Source organism: Schistocerca americana, chromosome 6, assembly GCF_021461395.2.
Source record: "Schistocerca americana isolate TAMUIC-IGC-003095 chromosome 6, iqSchAmer2.1, whole genome shotgun sequence".
Classification (NCBI taxonomy): domain Eukaryota; kingdom Metazoa; phylum Arthropoda; class Insecta; order Orthoptera; family Acrididae; genus Schistocerca; species Schistocerca americana.
This window is the reverse complement of record NC_060124.1, coordinates 421,667,393-421,678,164: the sequence shown is the minus strand read 5'-3', so window position 1 is coordinate 421,678,164 and position 10,772 is coordinate 421,667,393. Positions and strand designations below refer to the sequence as shown.

Below are 10,772 nucleotides of genomic sequence, written 5' to 3'. Positions count from 1 at the left end.
TCACTGCTGGTTGAGATTCTGTCTCCAGAAACATATGCAGGAGCTGTAAAGAAAACAGAAGAATGAAACAGGAGTCTACTCGTTTAAGAAATGTGGTGATTACATAGAAAAATACGTACGCCTGGAACTATCGTAATGAATTTTATGAAATGTCCTTTCTAGTGGAGTGACTGTTACCTTTCTGCGAACTGTGAAAATTTCCTGGACCCAAGAAGTTTTTAAATAAGATTCAGTCAATTCACTTTCTCCTCCACCTTCTCCTCGTCCAGGCCGACGTTCCGGTTCTAAAGCCACCGGTGTTAATCGGACGTCGAACCTTAATGGAACTGCCAGCTCGTGCAGCGCTGATCGATGAAAGATCTGAAGATTGTTTCCGCGCACAGTCTTCGCCAAGGGCAGGAACGGGGAGAAATTATCGGCACTTCTGGATGCTGATGACAGCAAGTAGTGATTCAGTTTTTGGGATTAGATTCTGTTGCTGATTGTTTCAGCTTCTTTTCTTTTTGTTATCTCTTCCGACAAGTGTGATGAGGCCTGCCAGGATTCGTCTCCTGTGAACCACTTCACATCAGACAAGCACTTGTACTCCACATACTCTATTACTTGTTAGGTATGTTCCAAGCTATGTCTTAAACCGAAAATTTTTCCCTCAACATTTCCCCAAAGCTTAACGGAAGATATTGCTTGAAGTTTCTACAAATGTCCTATCATCATGTGGTTTATTATTGTCATTATTTTGCACGTTGTTTCTCTCGCCACCTGTTCTGTGGAGGACATCCTCATTTCTTATCTTATCACTGCAAAAATAGCCAAAACCTCCTTCTGAAGAGTGCTGCTGCCGTCAGAGAAGTGATTGGTGGTAGTGAAGTGCTGGTAGACCCAGTGGAAACACTGCTGACAGTAAAGAAAGCTTTATTCAATCTCATTACATGTTTCGTTGTGGCTCTGCAAGGCAAAACATGCCGACTCTGGTCGGTTATGCACAGCAGCTTCCGCCCTGGTGAAAGGATGCTGCGTAGGTGCCTGGCGTTGCTGACAGCAGGCTCGTAGTTGGCCGGCAACAGCTGTAGGCCGCGGTCGCCACGTCAGCAATGTGCTGCTCCTCCATTGGCAAAGGTGCCTGGAACTGCCCCTCGCGCCCACACACGTTCGCTGTAGCCGATTGCTTCTGCTGTCTGGAAGGACTCGGATGGCACCAAGTCTCTGGGAGGGAATTAAGTATTGACTGCAGCAAGCGTGATTGGTGGTGCAGTGGCAGTAAGTCCCGCGAGGAACTGAGCGATGGCTGCGACAGGTTCAGCCCGGTCTCGAACCCATGGCTGCTGCTGACCATGACCTCTCGTCTCGTTGTGCAGCGTGGTTCTGGCTTGGTGGTGGTGGTGGTGGTTGTGGTGGTGGTGGTGCTGCTGCTGCAATCTGGCGACGAGTTTGGACTCTTATTCGGAAGAACGACGGTCCGTACCCACTCCCAATCATCCAGATACAGGCTTTCCGTGAGTTCCCTAAATCACTTCAGGCAAAGGCTGGGATAGTTTCATTTAAAGTGCACGGCCGATTTCCTTCCCCACCCTTGACATAGTCTGAGTTTGTCCTCCATCTCTAATTACCTTGATGTCAACAGGACGTTAAACTCAATCTTCCTTTGTTCCTTTTGGCGAAGAGGATGCTTTTGTATCAAAATTAATACCTGTTTCTGGCGCTTGGAGACGCATTTCCTTCACGAAAACCTCTCAACTAGTCACGTTTCCCATAACAAGGGACTTGTCCTGGTGCTGTGACATCCCCACACCCACTACGGCTTCTTTTTAAATTTATTGGCCTTTGGGAAGTGCCCGTACAGCCATCTCAAGAGTGTACTGTCAATAATGACGATACGAATGCATGGACAACACAACAGCCCGTGCTCGAGCAGAGAAATGTTCAACACGGCCAGGAATCGAACCCGGGAGCCTCTGTGTAGCAATCCACCGCGCTGACCGATACAGAGGCGGAAAACACCCACCACGGTTACTACCCCTGTACTGTGCAGTTTTCTATTGAGCGACGCTAACCTCGACGTGCAATATCCTTACACGGATTTTTATTCTGACACATGTTGCCACAGAGCGCATAGCATCCTGTGGCTGATAATGCAATTCTTCACGACAGCGTTCCCAACATTTCTCTTACTTTTACCAAAATACTGCGTAGCGACATTAGACTTTTATAGCTCCTATAGCAAAACAACTCAACCACTTCGATTCTCTTCATTTCTGGTTTTCCCAGAGTTCGTTATTTACTTGTGTATAATACCGTGTTAAAATCCATGGAGAAGAAATAAAAACTTTGAGGTTCGCCGATGACATTGTAACTCTGTCAGAGATAGCAAAGAACTTGGAAGAGCAGTTGAATGGAATGGATAGTGTCTTGAAAGGAGGATATAAGATGAACATCAACAAAAGCATAACGAGGATAAGTTGGGTGATACTGAGGGAACTAGATTAGTAAATGAGACACTTAAAGTAGTAAATGAGTTTTGCTATTTGGGGAGCAAAATAACTGATGATGTTCGAAGTAGAGAGGATATAAAATGTAGACTGGCAATGGCAAGGAAAGCGTTTCTGAAGAAGAGAAAATTGTTAACATCGAGTATAGATTTAAGTGTCAGGAAGTCGTTTCTGAAAGTATTTGTATGGAGTGTAGCCATGTATGGAAGTGAAACATGGACGATAAATAGTTTGGACAAGAAGAGAATAGAAGCTTTTTAAATGCGGTGCTACAGAAGAATGCTGAAGATTAGATGGGTAGATCGCATAACTAATGAGGAGGTACTGAATAGGATTGGGGATAAGAGAAGTTTGTCGCACAACTTGACTAGAAGAAGGGATCGGTTGGTAGGACATGTTCTGGGGCATCAAGGGATCACCAATCTAGTATTGGAGGGCAGCGTGGGAGGTAAAAATCGTAGGGGGAGACCAAGAGATGAGTACACTAAGCAGATTCAGAAGGATGTAGGTTGCATTAGTTACTGGGAGATGAAGAAGCTTGCACAGGATAGAGTAGCTTGGAGAGCTGCGTCAAACCAGTCTCAAGACTGAAGACCACAACAATAATACTGTGTTGAAAACGTTCATTCTCAAAAATATTTTCTTGAAACTGAATCTTATGCTTGACATTGGCGTACTTTTTTTAGCCAGGAACGCTATTTCTGCTAATGTTACTCTGCTCTTAATGTTTTCTTTTCTCTCGCCTTAACCGTCATGTGCTGTTTTGCTTCCAAAGTAGCAAACTTTCTTCATGTCGTTTATTTCATTGTCATCAGTTTTGATAAGCATAGCAGTAGCCCCGTTCATGCTAATCCTAATTACTTTCGTTACCCTCAGTGCTTACAGTGTGATTATTAATCCGTCCACTCCAAAGGTCCTGCAGTTCACTTTCACTGACGATACGAACGTCATTAGTAGTTCTTATCATTGATATTCTTTCACTCATCCACTTTCTACTCTACTTTTAGTAAAGGAATGCCTCCTGCAATCTTAAAGACGGCTACTATCCCTTTAGTTCCACTAAACGTATATGGGTTTGCCCATTTAACTGCTGACGAAGAAGGAAGTGCAGACACAGCATATGCCACCACTGTTGAAAATAATTATTTTTATCTCTAGTGTCCCTTACGCTTCGTGACAGACAGAGCTATAGACGAAACGAAATTAGAGCCCGTGGCTTCACGGCAAGTAATCAGTGGTCGGTGTGACTGACAGCCACCTGACACAGGAGAGGTCGTTATTCTTCGGTGTCAGGTCGTGCGTGGCTTGCACGTGGTCCTGGGAACAGTGAGGACAGAATTGAATGTGTGTTGCAGGCAGCGACGAGTTTTGTCTCTCCGTCTGTGTTTGTTTTGTTGCGACGCTGCAGATGAATGCCAGTCATTTCTGACAGAGATACGGCGCTCTGTGGCCGGCACATAATTCCGTAACTCGCAGAGCCGTAAGCGATAACGCGGGAAGATTGACGGACTGCTGGAGGCAGTCCGGGAGCGATTCCGCGCGTGGAAAACGAGTTACGCCGGCCGGAATTTAATATCTGTCTCCGGCCAGAGTTCCGTTTTGCACTGACGCTCCAGTGAAACAGCCCGCAGCTCGGACTGCTCAGGACACAGACCCCAGATACAGAAGCCCACATGGTTGTAATAGCTACACGCTAGGTATTGTACCCACACGAAACAGACCCATACAGTTTCATAACGAACTAAATATTTAGTTGAATGAAAAAGATCGCATGAACACTGCGAATACAAAAAAGAAAAATACATCGAACGAATCATATTTTTACTTGGAGGAAATAGACAAGTACAACACCGACAAATGCGAAGAGAGTAAATACACTACAGCAACTGGTGTAAAATATTTAGATAAAAACGAACATGTATTCAGTGGGAAAGTTAGAATATAACGTTAAGGAAGACACGCTAGTCATTCCAGGACGTATTCTCGGAATAAGAAGTACCAGTACTTCTCGATAGTTTTGAATCCTGACCGCTATGGTAGGAAACATTTTTCTTCATTTTCTCCACAACATAAAAAAAAATAGATTATTAAAAATATTTTCGACCACTGACTTTTTGTTCATAAACTTTTCATTCAGTATTTATGTGATGTCGGTTGCCCTGTTTCCCTATCAACAATATTCCAAATCGTTTCAATTTTACTATCGGAGTTGCTAATCTCAGCACAATACACTTACTTCTGGACTTTTTAATGACTTTTATGAGTGCTGTACAATAATTTTTGTAATATTTGACTCTTTCTGGGTCATAAATGTTTCTTTCTATCAAATAATTTCCTTTTTCCGGTTACAAGATATTTTTATCCATTTAGTAAGCCACGGTTTTTGAATAGTTTTTACAATGATATTTCACTAATTACTTAGGGAAACAGTTTTCAGAAATACTCAAAAACTTATCATGAAATAAGTTATACCTTGGAATAGCACCAGGTTCCCAGTACAACTCATCCCAATCTAACTGCTGTGAGCTGTCCCTAAAATATGTAATCGTTAAATCCTTAATACAAAGCACCACTTTGGAGGATTGTTTTGCGTTACTGTGTGGAGTCGTCATACACTGTAACTAGTTCTGCATCATGATTAGAAAGACAGTTCCTGAGAGAATATATGTTTATTCGATTAAATTTATCTCGCTATATGAAACTGTTATCTACTGGTGCGCTGCTTTCCTGTACTATCCGATTAGGAAAATCAGTAACTGAAGTCAAATTCAAAGAACCAAAAAATGCTTCAAGAACGTTATTCCTATTAGACTTTCTCAGAAAATTTTCACTGGAATCCCCACAAATAATATTTTGCTTCCCCCCGCCTGATAGATAGCACAAGGAATGCAAGCCGATTTGAAGCCTGTTCCCTGGACCTTTCGGAAATAAAAACACTTTCCATGTGTTCCGATATGTAATAAAAGATTCGAACACTAAATAACACAGGGAGACTCTCGTAAATGAACCAAGGGTGCGAGGTGCCGGTGTGGAGAAGAGTTTGTACCTCTTTAATACTGACGAATTTTGCGCGAGAGCGAGACATGCACTCGTCCACCTCCTTACCTACCACCTAATTAATTATGATCACAACGGTAACGAAAGAAAACGATGGAGGACGCTGTTAGATGGTAAAATAAGGAGTGCACACTCACAATAATTTAATAAAAAATCGTAAACTACACAGAGAAAAAAAGAGAACTTTATGATAATAAACAACAGGAAATGGGATTCTGCATATATCTACGAAATGATATGCGGATTAAGTATTACAATGAGATTTATTATTAATCTGAACATAAAGGCTCATCATTATCGACACAAACAGTAGGCTAAGGGATAGGGTATACTGAACTATTATGAGAATAAGAGTTGGCTCAAAAACAAGGGGCTCCTACTCTCTGTGATGCAATAGATTGACGATAATAACTGGAGGTCCTAATGAATCAAACTTTACTCTCCCGTCTATATTGCAGTATCGCAATTAGTAGTGAGACCTCAAATGTGATAACATGGAGAAACAAGGAAGGTGGACTTGTAGCAAAGCGAGCGCACGTGTTGTTGAGGACTTCAGCATAAAATTGATAGGTCCTACAACGCCAGAGCCGCAAAATACTTTACCAATTCTAAAATCTGTAACAAGTCACAGGTAGGCAGCGTTTGATGATGTAAGCACCGACTTCTGCTGTGCAGCATCTCTGTTTCAATCCCTGGTCTCGAAGGCTGTCCGAGAAATCTAAGTTCTGCCGAAAAAGTGCGCAAGACCGTCCAACTTCAACGAAGATCAGATCCCGAATCCGTTAGCCCATGCAACACAAGAGTGAAGCCAACATTGCTCAACTCCCTACCATCCCCGAAAACCGCGAATCAGCTGATTCCAAAATTCCCCCACACTGTCTCAGAACATCATTTGCGCCAATAGCGACCGTTCCCTCCAATTTCGAGCAGGGCTTTATGACGTCAACTAGTCTCAGTTTAAGTTAACCAATCATGCCTCTGCTATTCAGCTGAGGGCACTGAACTTACCTTTTGACCGGCTAAAAAAACACAACATGCCTAGACTACCGGCCACCCGGCGCCAGACAGTCGCACCCAGCAGGGCGCGGTCCCCAAGTATTCGCAGAATCATTAGGACAATGCAGTCAGTCGGTGCCAGCAGTCTTCGTTCCAGACGCGCCGGATTGGTGAACACATAAACTGCGGCGACACTCAGACGTCTCGCAGGTCGTTTCGCCCTGCATACAATAGGCGAAACTCGACCGACGTCAGTCGTTCTGCCAGGTGCTTAAGCCCGTTGATGTTGACCCTCTCAGTATTCGGAGAAGTGCAGCCCCCAAACGGAAACTCAGTGTGCCGTGTCGTCCGATGCTCGCCTCGACAGGCCACCCAGGGAAGTAACCCAACATGCATAGGAATAAAGTGAAATGTATTTTGAGCTCTCAGTACAATTACCCTCATTACAGTACCTTAATCTGGCCTCTTACCACCGTGCAATGACATAAACATTAATAAAATTGATGAAAATGAGAGGCTACATGCAAAAGAGGACATGGAAGCACTCAAGGGTGCAAGTTTCGTACAAATTATTAAAGTGAGGAGGACTGTCTAACCACGGAAGAGAGAAAGCAGGTCCTGATATACTTTGTCTGTTATATTGGCACAAATGATGCCCCACAATAGTCATCTGCGTTGGCTGGGATTTCAAGGCATAACGGCGATCTGTAAGTTGTTATTGGCAGTCAAAGCGTTTGTATTGTCAGAAGAGTTAAGGCGTAAAGTCAAGCGCTGGCACACAAGTCCGAGAGCAGAGAGGGCTGTGAAGAAGACAACAGCCAACTGCAAGCTGACTGACCCCTTTCCAGGACGGCGGATTTTCTTTACTGTTTTGCTGGCGCCTTACTTCTATATTGCCTTTTCATTGCAAGGGTGTGTGTACTTGCTTTAACAGTACCTCTTATAGAGTTTTTCCTATTCAGAGTTTTCTGACGATCGTAGCAGAAGTTTCTTTGCTTGTGTGCCTTTTTTTTTGCCTTGTCTGTTTATTGCATTTGTCTCTCCCATTATGAGGAAAGGCAACGGCCTTGCCGCAGTGGATACACCGGTTCCCGTCAGATCACCGAAGTTAAGCGCTGTCGGGCGTGGCCGGCACTTGGATGGGTGACCATCCGGGCCGCCATGTGCTGTTGCCATTTTTCGGGGTGCACTCAGCCTCGTGATGCCAATTGAGGAGCTACTCGACCGAATAGTAGCGACTCCGGTCAAAGAAAACCATCGTAACGACCGGGAGAGCGGTGTGCTGACCACACGCCCCTCCTATCCGCATCCTCCACTGAGGATGACACGGCGGTCGGATGGTCCCGATGGGCCACCTGTGGCCTGAAGACAGAGTGCTTTATTATGAGCAAACCACCTCTCCCACCCCCTGCTCAGGCGCCTCAGCTGCAAGCGTTAGATGCAATGCAGCTGACACGGATGTTCCAGTTTCAGACCCAACAAATTGCATCGCTGCTAAGCATGGTATAGCAGCTCCTAGCGAACGAAACTACTAGTGCAGTGCAAACCACACTTACTGTAGCTCTGAGTGCCATACCGCCTTTTCGCCAGTTTAACAAAAAGTTGTGGCTCGAGTGGTTGCAACAGTCTGAAGCCCATGTTATTACTCATAACGTAGCAGACACTGAAACTCCATAATTTTTTTTTTTTCAACATAGGAAGTGCAATGTTTCGCCTCATTTAGAAATTATTCCCTACTCTGCTCAGAGTGAAATTTCCTGTGATCAAGTGGTAGATTCGCTAGATAACTTTTATGACCAACAAGTGAATGTGGTAGAAGCTAGGTAGCAATTCTTTAACCACAAAAACTGTCAGAACGAACTTATCGTGAGTGTTTAACAGATTTGCAGGGTATGACGATAAAATACAAATTCACCTGTGCCTTGGTGCTCTATATTTAGATGTTACATTGCGTGATGTGATTGTGTTCAATGTAACTGATGTTAGATTAGAGAACAGATTTGAGTCAGACTCGTCATTCCAACACATAAAGCAAATAGTAGATCAGTATGATTCAGGTGCCGAGTCAGCTGATAATTTTGAGCAGCCACCAATTTGTCGGTTGAGTTGTCTCTTGCTTGCGACCAGCCTATTAGGCAATGGCAGCTTGCACATGCCACGCCATGTAAACAGTTGTACACGCCGCTCAAACAGTCCTCTAAACAGGAATTAAGTCATGTCCTCGGTACTATTCACGGCACAAACGCCAGAACTGCCTGTCTAGACAAGCACAGCGTTACGCTTGTGGCAAGAAAGGTCATCTACAGTCTGTATGTTTACAACAGAACAAATGTCAGAATTCTGCCCACTCACAAAAATGTAGTCTCAGGGCCCATCTAATCAGTGTAGTATATTCCAAGCCTGCTCCAGGCATTAGCAGAGCTAGCAAGCAAACAATTCATTCAGTGGTATGCCAGCCCAACGACCATTTGTTCATTTGCATACTAGTGGAAAACGAGTGAAATTTCAGTTGGCTATAAGTGCCTCTGTTGCATTGCTGAATCGTAACACATACGAACCGCTAGGCTCCCCATTATTGTCTAAAACCAGCACACACCTGACGGCTTGTAATGAACATGACATTCCCGTTCTCGGAGAATGTACTTTGTCTGCCATGTGTTGCTCGCATTGAGCTACAATCATGCAATTGTGAGAATATGTTTAGCCTTGATTCATTTGATTTGTTTGCCTTTAAAATCAAGGACAATGTGTTGACAGTGTCTGCATACAGTGCAAACGACAATGTAGCTAACTTACTGAAGGAACTCCCTGAACTCTTTTCTGAAGGTTTAGGCAAGGCTAACAATTTTGTTGCACGTATTACACTGAAACACAATGCTCAGCCGAAATTTTGGCGGGCCAGACCTGTTCCCATTGCATTACTGAACAAAGTTACTGCTGAACTCAAAGAATTGCAAGATAACGGAGCTATTGTGCCTATACAAGCTAGTCAGTAGACAAGTCCACTGGTTTTGCTCCTCAAACTTTCAGGTTGCATTGTTGACTTTAAGTCTACAGTCAACCCACAAACTGCGATTGATACTTATCTATTGCCATGCCCCGAGGATTTCGTGGACATATTAGGCATTGGTCTTTACTTTTCCAAAATTGATTAGTGTGACGTATATCTTCAAATACCGCTAGATGAAGAATCTCAAAGCGTGTGTTTTGAACACTCATTTAGGTTTGTTTAAATATCTGCGTTTGCCTTTTGGCAGTGCTTCCGCGCCCACCATTTTCCAACGGTATTTGGAACAGCTGGCTGTTCATGTACCAAATGTTCAAACTATTTGGACAATGTTGTTGTAGCACGTCGTACACCTCCAGAATACATTGCAAATTTGCGTGCTTTGTTTTGTGTGTTATCTGATGCAGGACTAAAGAGTAGATTGGACAAATGTGATTCTTTTAAATCTGAGTTGAAGTATCTTAGTCGTCTCATAAATAGTCAAAGTGCACATCCTCTTGAGTCACATTTGTTATCCACCAGGGACCTGCCAGTTCCTCGCAATGTAACACAATTGCAGTCCGTCTGTGCAGAATGAACTATTATATTCGGTTCATACCGAATGCTGCACAAATTGCAGCGCCATTGCATCGCTTGCGTCGTAGGAAAGTTCCCTTTGTATGGACAGATGAGTGCCAAGAAGCGTTTCAAAAACTAAAAGATGAATTGCTCAGTAATCGATACTTGGTTGACTTTTATCCTGACAAACCTGTTGTGTTGCAAGTTGACGCTTCTTCTTACGGAATCGGTGCAGCGCTTTCTCACAGATTTGGTGATTAACACAGGCTTATCGCTTTAGCATCAAAAGTGTTGTCCAAAGCTCAGTGTAACTACTCACAAATAGAGAAAGAGGCACTGGCTACTGTGTATGATGTCACCAAATTCCACCACTATTGGTATGGCAGAAAATTCTACTTAGTAACGGATCACAAGCCATTACAGCCCTTGTTTCATCCGACAAAGCTGGTTCCTATACTAACTGCCCAAAAATTGCAAAGATGGGCTTTGTTGTTGTATCATTACCAGTATGAGATTGTGTATCGTCCGACGGCTAAGCATGGTGATGCGGATGCAGTTTCACGTCTTCTGATTGACCCTGATACAGACTTCGACGCTTCTGCTCCATATTGTTGCCAAATCGATGCTCAGGATTCTGAATTGCTTCACACCTTTCCCTGAACTACAGG

General features: G+C 43.7%; 1 pseudogene; it reads left to right on the top strand.

The window, feature by feature from the left end:
* The first annotated feature begins 7,596 nt into the window (after positions 1-7,596).
* On the top strand, positions 7,597-7,714 carry LOC124621238 (annotated as a pseudogene).
* The last annotated feature ends 3,058 nt before the right edge of the window (positions 7,715-10,772 follow it).